The sequence below is a fragment of the Primulina tabacum genome, chromosome 4, assembly GCF_025594145.1.
Source record: "Primulina tabacum isolate GXHZ01 chromosome 4, ASM2559414v2, whole genome shotgun sequence".
NCBI classification, from domain to species: domain Eukaryota; kingdom Viridiplantae; phylum Streptophyta; class Magnoliopsida; order Lamiales; family Gesneriaceae; genus Primulina; species Primulina tabacum.
This window is the reverse complement of record NC_134553.1, coordinates 16,539,271-16,552,351: the sequence shown is the minus strand read 5'-3', so window position 1 is coordinate 16,552,351 and position 13,081 is coordinate 16,539,271.

Sequence of the window (13,081 nt, the reverse complement as noted above, 5' to 3'; positions counted from 1 at the left end):
TAGTATGCAATGTTTTACAGAATTCACTGACATTAAACCTGTCCCCAACGGAGAAGAGACAGACACTACAGCAGATAAAGACTCTACAGGCAATGCATGACTCAATGCAAATTTCTCAGAAATAAATGTATGAGAAGCACCGGTATTAATCAATATATAAGCAGGGTAACCAAAAATAAAACAGTTACCTGCAACAACATCATCTGGTGCCTCCTGAGCCTGCTCCTCTGTCAAAGCGAATACTCTGGCCTGCTGTCTAGGAGGCTGGCTCACTGTCTGGCTACCTCCGGGCCTCTGCTGTGACTGAGCTGGGGCTGACTGAAATGAATGAACAGCAGCGGATCATCTATCAGTCTGCGCCGCTGATCCAGATGATTCGGCTCCCTGGGATCTTTGGGAACCTCTCTGTGGACACACCCTAGCAAAGTGTCCCGGTTGTTTGCAAATGTTGCAACTACCAATCACTCCCTGGCATTGCTCGGTCGGATGTATCCCTCCGCAAGTTCTGCAGTACACTCCAGTATAGCTCTGACTCTGTCGAGAACCACCCGAGCTAGATGAACTGCTCCTTGATTTCTTGAACTGCTTTCCTCGGGCTTTCAAGAAATCTTTCTTTCCACTACTGCTGCTGCCACCCTCAAATCTGGGAGGTGGTTGCTGTGATCTTGGTGCTGGAAGAACATAGGAAGCTCCTTTCTGTCTAATCAGACCAGATTCGGCTCCTTTTTGCTCTATTCAGGGCGTCAGTGAAATTATTCGGTCGCCCAGTGTTCACCAAAGTAAAGATCTCGGGGTTCAAACCATTGATGAACTGATCAGCAATAGCTTCTTCATTCTCGGCCACATGTGGAGCAAATCTCAACAAAGTAGAGAACTTGGTCACATATTCTTCAACGTTCAACTGCCCTTGTCTCAGATTGGCAAATTCTGCCCCCTTATCCTTCCTGTACGACACTGGAAAGAATCTATGATAAAACTCAGTTCTAAATACATTCCAGGTAATAGTCGTACCTCGATGCTCCAAGGCCCGCTTTGTTGTAATCCACCAGTTCTTGATAACATCATGCAACTGGTGCCCAATAAGTCGAACTCTACGCTCATCAGTGTAATCTAACAAATCAAACAACATTTCTATTTCATCTAACCAGCTCTCACAATCAATAGAAATCTCTGTCCCTTTCAGGGTTGGCGGTTTAAATGACTGAAACCTCTTCAACAGTGTTTCCATTGGAGTTGCTGTCACATCCATTGGAGGATTCGAAGTACTACCCTGTTCTGGTACTCTTCGAGAAGGCATATCTGATTATCAAAAGGGTTAGCACCCAAATACAACAAATTTATTTCAGTCCTCCTCCGGATCATCTTACTGCTGATAAAGAATCGGTTCTGATTCATTCTCAATAACACATGTTTTCAAATCAAATCAGATAAACAGATAAACATACATTATAAAGCAGTAAATCATGCTAGCAATCAAAAGCAAGGAAAGAAAACTCAATCTACCCCGCTCACTAGCTCCTATCTCAATCTAAAGGATATATCACTCTGATACCACCTGTTGTGGGGACCCGGACGCTAATCATCTTCTTAATCGTCATTGGGATAATTGGATCAATGTAAATAATCTGGGTCTAAATTTTTTTTTTTTAAATGCGGAATGTAATGGGATTCAATCTAATATACATATCAGTATTAAAGTACAAATCTTGTACTATATATATACAATCATTCAACTAAGGTTTAACAACTAAATGTCAAGTGTCCAAACCCTATCTCTAATCCAAGTCTGTAGTTTCCACTCTAGTCACGATCTATCTTCATCTCCTCGACCCTGATCCTGTCCCACCTATTACCATGCACACATACAAACACGACAACAGCCGGATAACTGCGGTGAGATATATATCCCAGTATAAACAATGTAAACTTGCAGTCATATAAAAGCATATATAAAAGCATGAAACACATATCAATAATATGTATCAAATCTGCAAAACATGTATCAATAAAATCTCTGAATCACACTCTGTGACTACTAGACTCTGACTTGACTCATCCTAATCTAGGGATCCCGATCTGAATAAGAACGCAACGTTCTCCCATATACTTTACCCCAGCTAGATGGTGGTACGTTCTTAGTCCCAGACTTTGGCTGTCTATATTGAAGATCTGCAATAGGAGTCGGTCTTTTCCTCAGTCTATCAATATATATCCAAAAGTCTAGTGACTTGGCGGTTCTGCCATGGCGGTTCTACCAAAGACTAGGCGGATGTGCCCAATTCTAAGTCATGCTTTGCTACAATTCAATAGAGTAAGCATATCAATATCAAGCATTGCAAATATCGAATGCAATAATCATTCAGTATGTGATTTTGGGAAACACAAGCCGAATCGAACTCGAGTTGTGAAATCCCGCATCAACATTAATTTATACCTTTCTTTCTGTCAATCTGACTCTGTCGAAGTCCCGAACTCAAATCTGTCAATACTCAATCTGACAATGACAATAACGAGAATATAATATCAATATCCCAATCAATCGATACTGGATATAATCATAACTAAATCGAATTCTGTTTCAACGGCATAACTGCATAATCTCAGTATACCCAGCAATACAAATCAACAGATATCAATTCCCACAACTCATACTCAATAACGATACAAATCTTATATCACATCTCGGTCAAATCAACTATGAAAATCATAACAATTCGATACGGTATCTGTTTCTCAATCCAATTTCGATTATACGATGTCTGATCTCGCAAGAACAACATATATGAATCATATCGGATTTTGGCAGTATCATAATTTCAAATGATAACAAAATGTAACAAAACTTACATCCAGTTGAAGCTCTCGTCGATAGGAACACAGTACTGAAGTCGGATTGAAATTCTACCGGACGGATCTTGCAAAATCACGATTTACAATCCCACGATGCTTCTTTCCTCCGTTCCTTCTTTCTGAATTGAAAGAAAGATATGTGTATATATATATCCAATTGCATGCAAAAGCAACGTGTCTATTTTTCATGAATTTCGGTCGGCGCTCGGGCGGTTAATCTTTACCGCTCGGGCGCGGAAGTTTCTGTCGAGATACTCAGCTGATCATCTCCTGGCGCTCGGGCGGTAATATTCTACCGCTCGGACGCCAAACATTCTGTCCAAGAAGTAAACTCATGGTGCATTGGCGCTCGGGCGGTTCTTTTCTACCGCTCGGGCGCCAGATGTTCGGTCCAACTTCTTGGCGCCAGATGTTCGGTCCAACATCTTGGCTTATACTGTAACGATGCCCTGCTTCTTCATTTGAGTTCCTATAACCTCAATTCTGTCAATTAATCAACGTCTGATTACAGTAATTAAATCTCGGGCATTACACAAACACACACTAACACACGCTATTCTCACACACTAGATGGCCGAGAATTTCAAGGCTTAGGAATTGGAATTGTTTTCAATTTTCTTCCATCAGCACGCTTAGCTCATCATCATACTACAATCATTAATAAATTTGGCCATCTTTCAAGCCATTAAACGCAGAATTCCGTCTCCGTTCGGCCTCCATTTTTTCCTGTGTTTGTTTTATCGATATTTCGTGCGTTTTTAAAGCAAAAACATGTCTAAACCTTTCTTTTATGCGTCATTCATGTTATATATTGTATGTTTATACAAATTATGCATGAAAACTTGTTGATTTGATCATATGTACACTAGAACGTTACAAAAATTATTTTCGATACGATATATGCATGAACTCCTATGTTGTCCTCGAATTTTCGATCGTAGGCTACGCTGAACAGAACCTAGGGCTTTCTGCTGCATATGATTATGTTTTAGGGTGTTTAGATGCCATTTGGTGGTCCATGATGGGGCAAGAGGCTGCTGGTGCAGCAGAAAGTGAAAAGAGCTCAGCCACGCGTGTAGGGGTGTGATCGTGTTTGGCCGTCAGGTTTTGTTGCATGGCTGTAACAGGGCTCATTGCTAGGGTCTATGCAGTGTCTTAGGGTCCTGGGGTAAGCCTGGAATGGGTTGGTTAGGGTCTGGCTGTATAGCACAGTGGCTGGATTCGCAGCACTCCGCACGCGCACACTAGGGCTCGTGCATGAGGGGCTATGACTTCGGTGGTTTAAGGGGTTGTGCGTGTGTCATGGGCTGGATTGGGTTAAAACAGGGTCTTAAGTGGTGTCTAAAGGTAGAGTCTAGGGCTTGGTTCGAGTTCAAATCGGTAGGAAGTTGTACATAACACATAGGTTCCATAGCGTCACTCTTTGGGGCAACTTGTGTTTTATGGTTCGTTGTGCATGGTACGAGGTTCAGTCATGGTTCAGGGCTGGTTTATGGCTTTGGACAGTAGGTTGGGATGTTTTTTACGTATGGGTCGAGTCCCGAGTTTATTGGTACGTCCTAAGTGATTTTCTTTAATTCAGGATTCGTACGTGTTTGAATGTACTTTAGGGGCTGTTTTGGGTATAATTTTTAGCATGTTAGGGCAGCATGTCTGGAGACGATCCAACGAGGTTCACGATATTCGTGAGTGCGCATGACGTGCAAAATAATTATTTTTGAGGTATTTGATTTGTCTTGTGGCCAAATTATGTTATGGGTTTGGAAGTCAGAGAACGTGTCTGAGGACCTCTCCAACCTCTTCAGATGAATTATGTTATGTTAGGGGGTGAAAATTCTGTCCATGGGCTATGATGACCCTTGTCTGCCCAGTACTGTGGTTTAGTTTGATCAAATGATTTATGTTATGGGCTACTTACATTGAACAGAACTCTACGCAAAATGATTTACAATTACGAATACTAAGCCGAGCATGAAAATATGATTTTATGAAAATGTATGCAAGAAAGTTGTGTTATATATATTTATGCTTATATTATGCTTTGTACGAGCTATGTTAAAATTACATTAATTTTATTATGTATTACTTGTTACTTAAAGTTTATGTATACTGAGTCATTTGACTTACTAGACTTGATCGATGCAGATGATGTTGTTTAGGAGACAAGATGTTGTGACCATTGACCATGCTCAGAATAGTGGGAGTGCAAACCCGAGTACCTTGTAGTTCACTAGATTTTAATATGAACTTTTAAAATTATTTACTATTACTTTATTGCATTAGTTTTGGTGACTAGAAGATTGAAACTTTTTATATTATGTTAGACTTTTTCAAATTGTGTTGATCGTTTTAACTTGGGGTTTTTATGGTTGTGGAATTTAAAATTATGGGGTTTTATTTTAATTTATTTTAGTATGAGTGATAACTGTTAATTTATTTTACGAGTTATATTTATAATAAATTATCTAATAAGAAAATTTTAAATTTTTCCCCATATAATAAAGTAATACTATTTTAAGATAAGGTTCGTCACATGACATATCCAAACGGGAACCTGTTTGAATTTTTTTAAGGAAAAAAAGAAATTAGCCGTTGGGCTTAATGGGTAGGGGCAAACGCTTTTTACCAATGGGCCCCCAATTTGGCAATTTGGCAGACAAATTGCAAAAATATTTCCCCACTCCTTACAAATATGTGATTAATTCTTCAACATTTTAACACAATATTAATTTTCCAATACGAGATTTCTCTACACTGAATCTCATATTTGGTATTTTGACAACTGATATTTGGACTAACATAAAAATGAAATATTATCTTGTTATTACATGTCATTGGCTTGATGAAACTTAAATTATTCAATAAAAATTTTTCTTTTGATAAATTAGAATCGTCACACATCGGATATACTATAGCTAGATATATTTTAAATGCAATGGTTTAAGGCAGATAAAAAATAATAATGTCAATCATATTAGATAGTTTGAGTGCCAATAATGTTGCGAATAAATACCATAAAGATTCAATAAGACCAATTATAGAAAGTAATTTGATTTATGTTAGATGTCTATGTCATATTATCAACTTATGTGTTAAATATGCATTTGACGAAAACATGTGAAACGTTTACTACTCTTTTTTTAAAAAATATACTTGAATTTGTTTTCTTCCTTTTAAAATTTCGGTCGAACACTATACATATATAAATATACTTTGCACCATTTAAAATAAATTCACCAACTAATTTCTTGGAAATTCAAAAATTTAGAGCAAAACATAAAATCGTAAAACCGTCAAACCAAACATAAAACTAGCATTTTTCAAAAAGATAGCATAAGATCTTAAATCCTCTCACAAGCATAAAAGTCATCAAAATCTTTAAAATTGTACTAATGCGAAAAACTATCAAAGATCATCGGGTTATGTGCACCATCAGTCCTGCTAGTTCAACCATCAACTGCTCCATCATCATCAAAACTATTCTCACATGCATCATTCAGACCCAGTGAGTCTTATGACTCAGCAAACCATAACCATTTATAAAAATTAATACATATACATCTACAACCAACGGTGAAAAATACTTTTAATAAAACATATTTTCGTGAACATGCATAATTTTAAGTCCTTCAATTTCATCATATATTTTTCTATTCATCATATACGTGTATGTTTCTCTTTTATTGCATTCAGATCCTTAATTATGACTTTCGTTTTAGCTTCTGGTCGATTGAAAAATCTTACGTATAACCATGGTACCAGGCAGTGGGGACATCAGCGACACTCTCACCAGTCAACTGAGCATTGGCCTTATATATCATCATATCCTTTTGTATTCTTTTTTATATTAGTCACAATTAAGTCACCTCCTTCAACCTTTCATTATATTTATCACTTATAAAAATTCATGCATAGATGTCATTTTTCTTTTAAACCAAGCATGCATGTCTTTTAGGATTATCGTTTTCCATCATAAAATTTCATAATCTTTTAAAATAAACATTTTAACGTTCATTTCAGCATTCAGGACACTGCCATGACGTCTTACATTTTTCATGTGTAAAATGATTGTTTTGCCCCTGAAACCCGAATTTTCCCAATTTACCCTTACACCTTAAAACGACGACCTTTATCCAAACATAATAAAACACCTTAAAATAAACCCATAAAAATTTTTTGGACGTAAACTTAAGCTCCTCGACTAATTTCCCAAGTCATTTTAAAACTTGAACCTACGTCCCGGTTTTAACCCGAATCAACTCGAGATTTAAACAAATTTAAACAATAGCTTAATCACGCCTAACCATAACCTATGCAACCCAAATCAAGCTATTTAAGACTTTTGATAAAACCTAGGAAGCCTAATGAATTTTATTTCCCTTGTTCGAATACCCTAGCCCTAAGCCATCTTCAAACCCTTCGACCCTAGCTCTTGACCAACAAGACCAGCCCCTACGCAACCATATTAAGACCATGACCGAGCCCCTAACAAGCTGCTGGACCACCTAATGAACCAAGTATGAACAGCCCCTCAAGTCATGCCTTTTCAACCCACGCGCGAGAAGGGAACTCGCCTGCAACCCTTCCCCTTCAAACCATTCTTTCCTCAACCCCTTTAGGACCATGACTAGACCCTCCCAAGACCCTGTACATGACCCAAAAACATTCCATGGCATGCTCCTTCCTAGCCCTCAAAACCAAAACCTTTGCTTGTTATAATCCCAAATTTTCGTTCAACCTTTTTCCCCTTCTTCTCCAGCTCTTAGCCAAGCCTCTATAAACTCTGAAAAATGTCCCTTCCTATAGCCCTTTCGTATCAGCCCCTTTGTGCAACATAAACATGTATTTAAGAGCATGAAAACTCAAGTTTTGATCATTTATTTCCATAAAAACAAAAAAATAAGAAAGTATATCATATTTTTTATGCGATCATATCAAATAAAAATAATATGTCATGAATGATGATTGAAGTAAGATTAAGGCGTGACTTTGCGTATTTCACGCACGAAAAACAATCCTTGACACGAGGGATGTTGGCGGATAGATGGGGAGTAAGTTTGCTGCATTTTTCCTTCAACCTCCCGTTAATTGCCTTTGAAAAAGTGAGGTTTGTGGTCGTGTGATGATTGAGAGAAAACTTGGAGTCTTTTGAAGCTTGATGGCATGTGGTTTGAGGTGTTTAGAGTTTAGGAAACTCTATATTTTGATATAAATATAATTGAGTAGTATGCTAGACCCAATAACCTTAGTATAATAGGCTCATTAGACCCATTATAATGTAGGTAAAATATTTTGTTTAGGAAAGTTTTCTAATTTATTGACCGAGTCTCCAAAAAGTCCTCGTTTTCATCAAAAATCGATTACCGATTTTAAATACAACTCAGCAAGTAAAAACAGTTCAAAAAGCACCATTTTCAAAAATACCAGATAGAATATACTATATATTAAATAATTAAAAATAATCATTTTATAAAAATATTTTTCTTTTACAGTCTCCGGTCTCCGTTCGTCGATCGCGTCTCGGATAACCTTTAAAACACAGTTTTATGCATCCTAGTAGAAAATTCTATTTTAAACATGTAAACATGCCTATCACATTTAATTCATGCAAATAAAATAATTAGGTAATCATTTTTCAATTTTCCTAAATTTGCATGCAGTTGGATTATGTTATCTTATTTTGGACCTTACAATTCCTCCTTCTCTTAAATGAAATTTCGTCCTCGAAATTAAAACTCAATGAATAACTCCGTGTAGTGACTCTTCATGTCTATCTCAGTTTCCCAAGTAGTTTTTTCCTCCGAATTATTTAGCTACTTGACATTGACCATTTGTATAACCTTATTCTGGAGCCTTCTTTCTTGCCTATCCAGAATTTTAGAGGCCTTTCCTCGTATATTATATTTTGAGTCAATTGCATAAGTTCATAATTCAGTACATGTGAATGATTCGACATGTACTTTCGTGGCATCGAGAAGTGGAATATATTATGCACTCCGGCTAGAGTCGGTGGCAACACCACTCTACAAGCTAATGTCCCAATCTTCTCTAGAATCTTGAACGGTCCTATGAACCTCAGACGGAGTTTTCCAATCAAGAAAAATTTGATAACACCCTTCATAGGTGCTAGTTTCACAAATACATGGTCACCTACGGCAAACTCTAGCTCTCTTCGTCGCTTTTCAGCGTAGCTTTTCTGTTTACTTTGAGCAGTCTTCATCCTATCTTGGATTTTGACTACTAGCTCCGTTGTTTGCTTGATCAAGCCCGCACCAAATTCTCCTCTTTCACAAACCATGTCCTAATGTATCGGTGATCTATACTTCCTCCAATAAAGTGCCACGTAAGGAGCCATACCTATAGATGATTGATAGCTATTGTTATATGTGAATTCCACTAGAGGTAATTTCGATTCCCCAACTTCCTTTTAAATCAATCACACAAGCTCGAAGTAGATCCTCCAAAATTTGAATCACCCTTTCGGACTGACCATCGGTTTGAGGATGAAATGATGTACGGAACAACAACTTTGTTCCCATCACTGAATGTAAACTCTTCCAGAAGGATGATGTGAACCTCGGATCTCTGTCTGAAACAATAGATACTTGAATCTCATGTAGTTGGACTATCTCTTTGATGTAAAGCTCTGCGTACTATGTCATGGTGAATTTCGTCTTAATAGGTGGAAAGTGCGTTGATTTCGTAAGATGATCAACTATCACCGAAATTGCATTGAATCCCCTGATGGACCTTGCCAATAACACAACAAAATCCATAGTAATATTTTCCCATTTCCACTCGGGAATAAGACGTGGCTTAAGCTTCCCTGCTGGCCTATGATGCTATGCTTTAACTTGCTGGCATGTCAAACACTCAGACACGAAACGCAAGATGTCTCGCTTCATGCTCGGCCACCAATATAATGATTGCAAGTCTTTATGCATTTTCGTACTTTCAGGATTAATGGAGTACGAAGTTGTAACATCTACTAATTTTAAATACTGGTAGAATTTTATTTTATTTTTTTTTGTAAATCTCAAAAACCACCTTCTAGGCATATGCATGCAAGACAACTGAAAAATACAACCTTTAAAAATAATCGTAATTCAATGACAAATAAGATACTGCATTTCGAAAACGTTATCAACTCGACCATAAAACCAAGTAAAAATCCTAGAAAAGCACCAACATATCGTAACAAACTTATAAACTGATCATGTCTACTCAAAACTCATAAAAATGTGATGTGCGGAAAAATATGGTCATCAGGTTGTGTTCGCACATCCAGCCCTGCCTACTCAAAATTCGGCACCTCAAGCCTCTTCATTGATATGCTCACCCGCATCATTCAAACATAGTGAGTCTAAAGACTCAATACACCTGTATCGTGATTGCAAATACATATACATAGCATGCAACAGTGAAAAATATTGTAATCAAAATACAATTCATGATCGTAAAAAGTTGTATGCATAATCGTAACCTGTCAAAGCATGATCATATTCATCACATATATCATCATATCAACATATACATATTCGTTTTCTTAATTTGAATTCCGTTCATCAGCTGTGACTTTCGTATCATCGTATTAGGCGATGGATCCATCTATGTATAACCGCGGTACCCGGTGGCGGGGACATGAGCGACAGTATTACCCATCCACTGAGTCTTGGCCTAATATATCATCGTATTAACATGTAATCGTATTAGTCACAACCAACTCTGATCTTTCAAAACATGTTCTCATATTCATCACTTATAAAAATCATGCATATACATAAATTTTCTTTAAAATCAAGCATGCAACGTATTTTTCATATTTTCGTAAAAAGATCATATATGTGATACATAAACTTTTAAAAACATGACAAATTGTGCTTAGAGCGCTGCCATGACTAAAAACTCAACCCAGGTATAAATGACCGTTTTGCCCCTAGAAACCCAAAATGACTATTTTACCCCTGGCCATCAAAATTTCGACCCGAAACTTACCAAACTCCTTAAAACACCTCAAAAATATTTAAAAGTATTTCTTAGACGTAAACTCGAGCACGTTTCAAAACTTAATCAATTCGTTTTAAAACTGAGATCGGGGTCCCGGTTTTAACCCGAATCAACCCGAAACTAAACCAAATTTTTTTCAAACTCGAATCATGTCCTAAACCTACCCAACCAGCCTTAAAACCACACTTTCTAGCCCACTAAGACCCACGAAAACAAGGCCACATGCTGCTGGAATTTTTTTTGAACAATACACTTTCGAAACTCTAATACGCTAAACTTGAAAATTATCGACCCTAGGCTCTACCACTTCGGACCAGCCTTGGGTCAACCCTTCCTAGCCCACGTTAGGACCATACTGGATCAACCTAACCTAATCTCAAAGCCCCATGTATGCTGCAACACGCCAACAGCCGAGAAGCAACTCAAATCACTCACCCGCGACCGCACACCTTACACTCGGTCGATTGGCTTTGAGGACAGTTCCAGCTGCAGTCAAGCCTCTCTGGGCTGTGTCTCAGACCTTCCAGGGTCTGTTCCATGGCTTGGTTCAGCCCTTGCACCACCGGCTCAGCCTCGCACCCAATCCCTACCAAAAACGAGCCACCCCCTGACAAAACACCTCTCGGCCCTCGACCTAACGCGACCAACCCTCAACACCAGCCTCATGACTCCACCAACCATCAAGTAAAACCCCTTGGTGACCAAAAATCGGTAGCCCCTCGCACAAAAACATGAAAATGTGAGTTTCACACAAGATATACACATATACGTGTCAAAACCTTTAAAAAAATTTATGCTATAAGAGGGACCAACAAAATTTCATGCAAAAACATAAATAAAAACATATAAACATGGTGTAAATAATGAGAAAGGAGGTACATGGCATGCCTTAACATTTATAAGATCAAAAACTTGAATAAATACGCGGGGGACGTGAACTGGAGAGGCGGGGAGAAGTTTTCTTGAAGAACAACCAATGGCCGAGACCTAGCTGCTAAAAAACAATGGGGAGGGCTGCTGAAAAATGAAGGGGATGGCTGATGCTATGTAGGTATGTTTAGGGTTACTTAGTGATGTGATTAAATAAAAAGGCTTAAGCAGAAATGGGCCTTTAATAAGAAATAAATGGTTTGGTTTTGAGCCCACTAGGTATTAAAACAAACTTAACAAGACCAATAACACACCCGAAAAATATTTCGTTTTGGTACGTTTTTGAAAATATTGGCCGAACCTTCAAAAATTCCTCTGAATCGTTAAAAATTACGTACTGGTTAAAAATATAACCCAGTGAGTAAAAATGCTCAACCAAGACCCATTTCCAAAAATCATACTTAAATCCACCTTGTATTAAATAATTATTCAATAAATAAATATTTTCCCGATCATCTCCTATCTCCGTTACTCATTCGAGCGCGAAAAGCAAATTAACACACTAATTCATGAAACCTATAAATAATCATGAAATAAACCTTACCCATGCAATAATCATGCATGATATGCATAAAAATTAATAAACACATATTTAAAAATAAAACCCTCGAATGCATGTAGTCGGGTTACGTATTTCGAATTTCCTAGACCTTACAATTCTCCCCCCTTAAATTGAATTTTGTCATCGAAATTAAAACATGCATGTTAGGATCGGATGATTGGTTGAGATGTGTTTAGAAGGGGGGGTTGAATAAACACTCACGATTTTAGAATCTTTTCGAATGAAGTGTCGGTTCTGTGACAAACTAAAACTAGAAATCTTGTCAGTCAATGACAATCAGTTTAACTGATAACAGTTGCGGAAATAAATTGATTGAAAGATAGAATAAATAACTGAAGTAGTAATACACAAAGATTTATGGATGTTCGGAGATTGAAATAACTCCTACGTCACCCCTTCTATCACAAGGATAAGATATGCACTAAAAGACTTTGATCGATACAAAACTTGTACAGACCCACTTCAGTTTGGACTTAACACTGCCAAAACTGAAACTCTTAGTTTACTAAATATCTCACAGTTCTTCGACTGAACTTAGCACAACTGATCTAGTTAAGATCAAATAAACAATAAAACGGTTTGTGCTTTTAAGCTCGAAATGTAGCCTCAAATGCTACAAATAAATCAGATAAGTGTGAGCTTTTTGATTCTTGAGTAAGAGCGATAAATTCAGCAGGGTAACAGTAAGCTTAAGAAAATAGATAGATCGATTCTTTTGCTCAACTGCTCTTC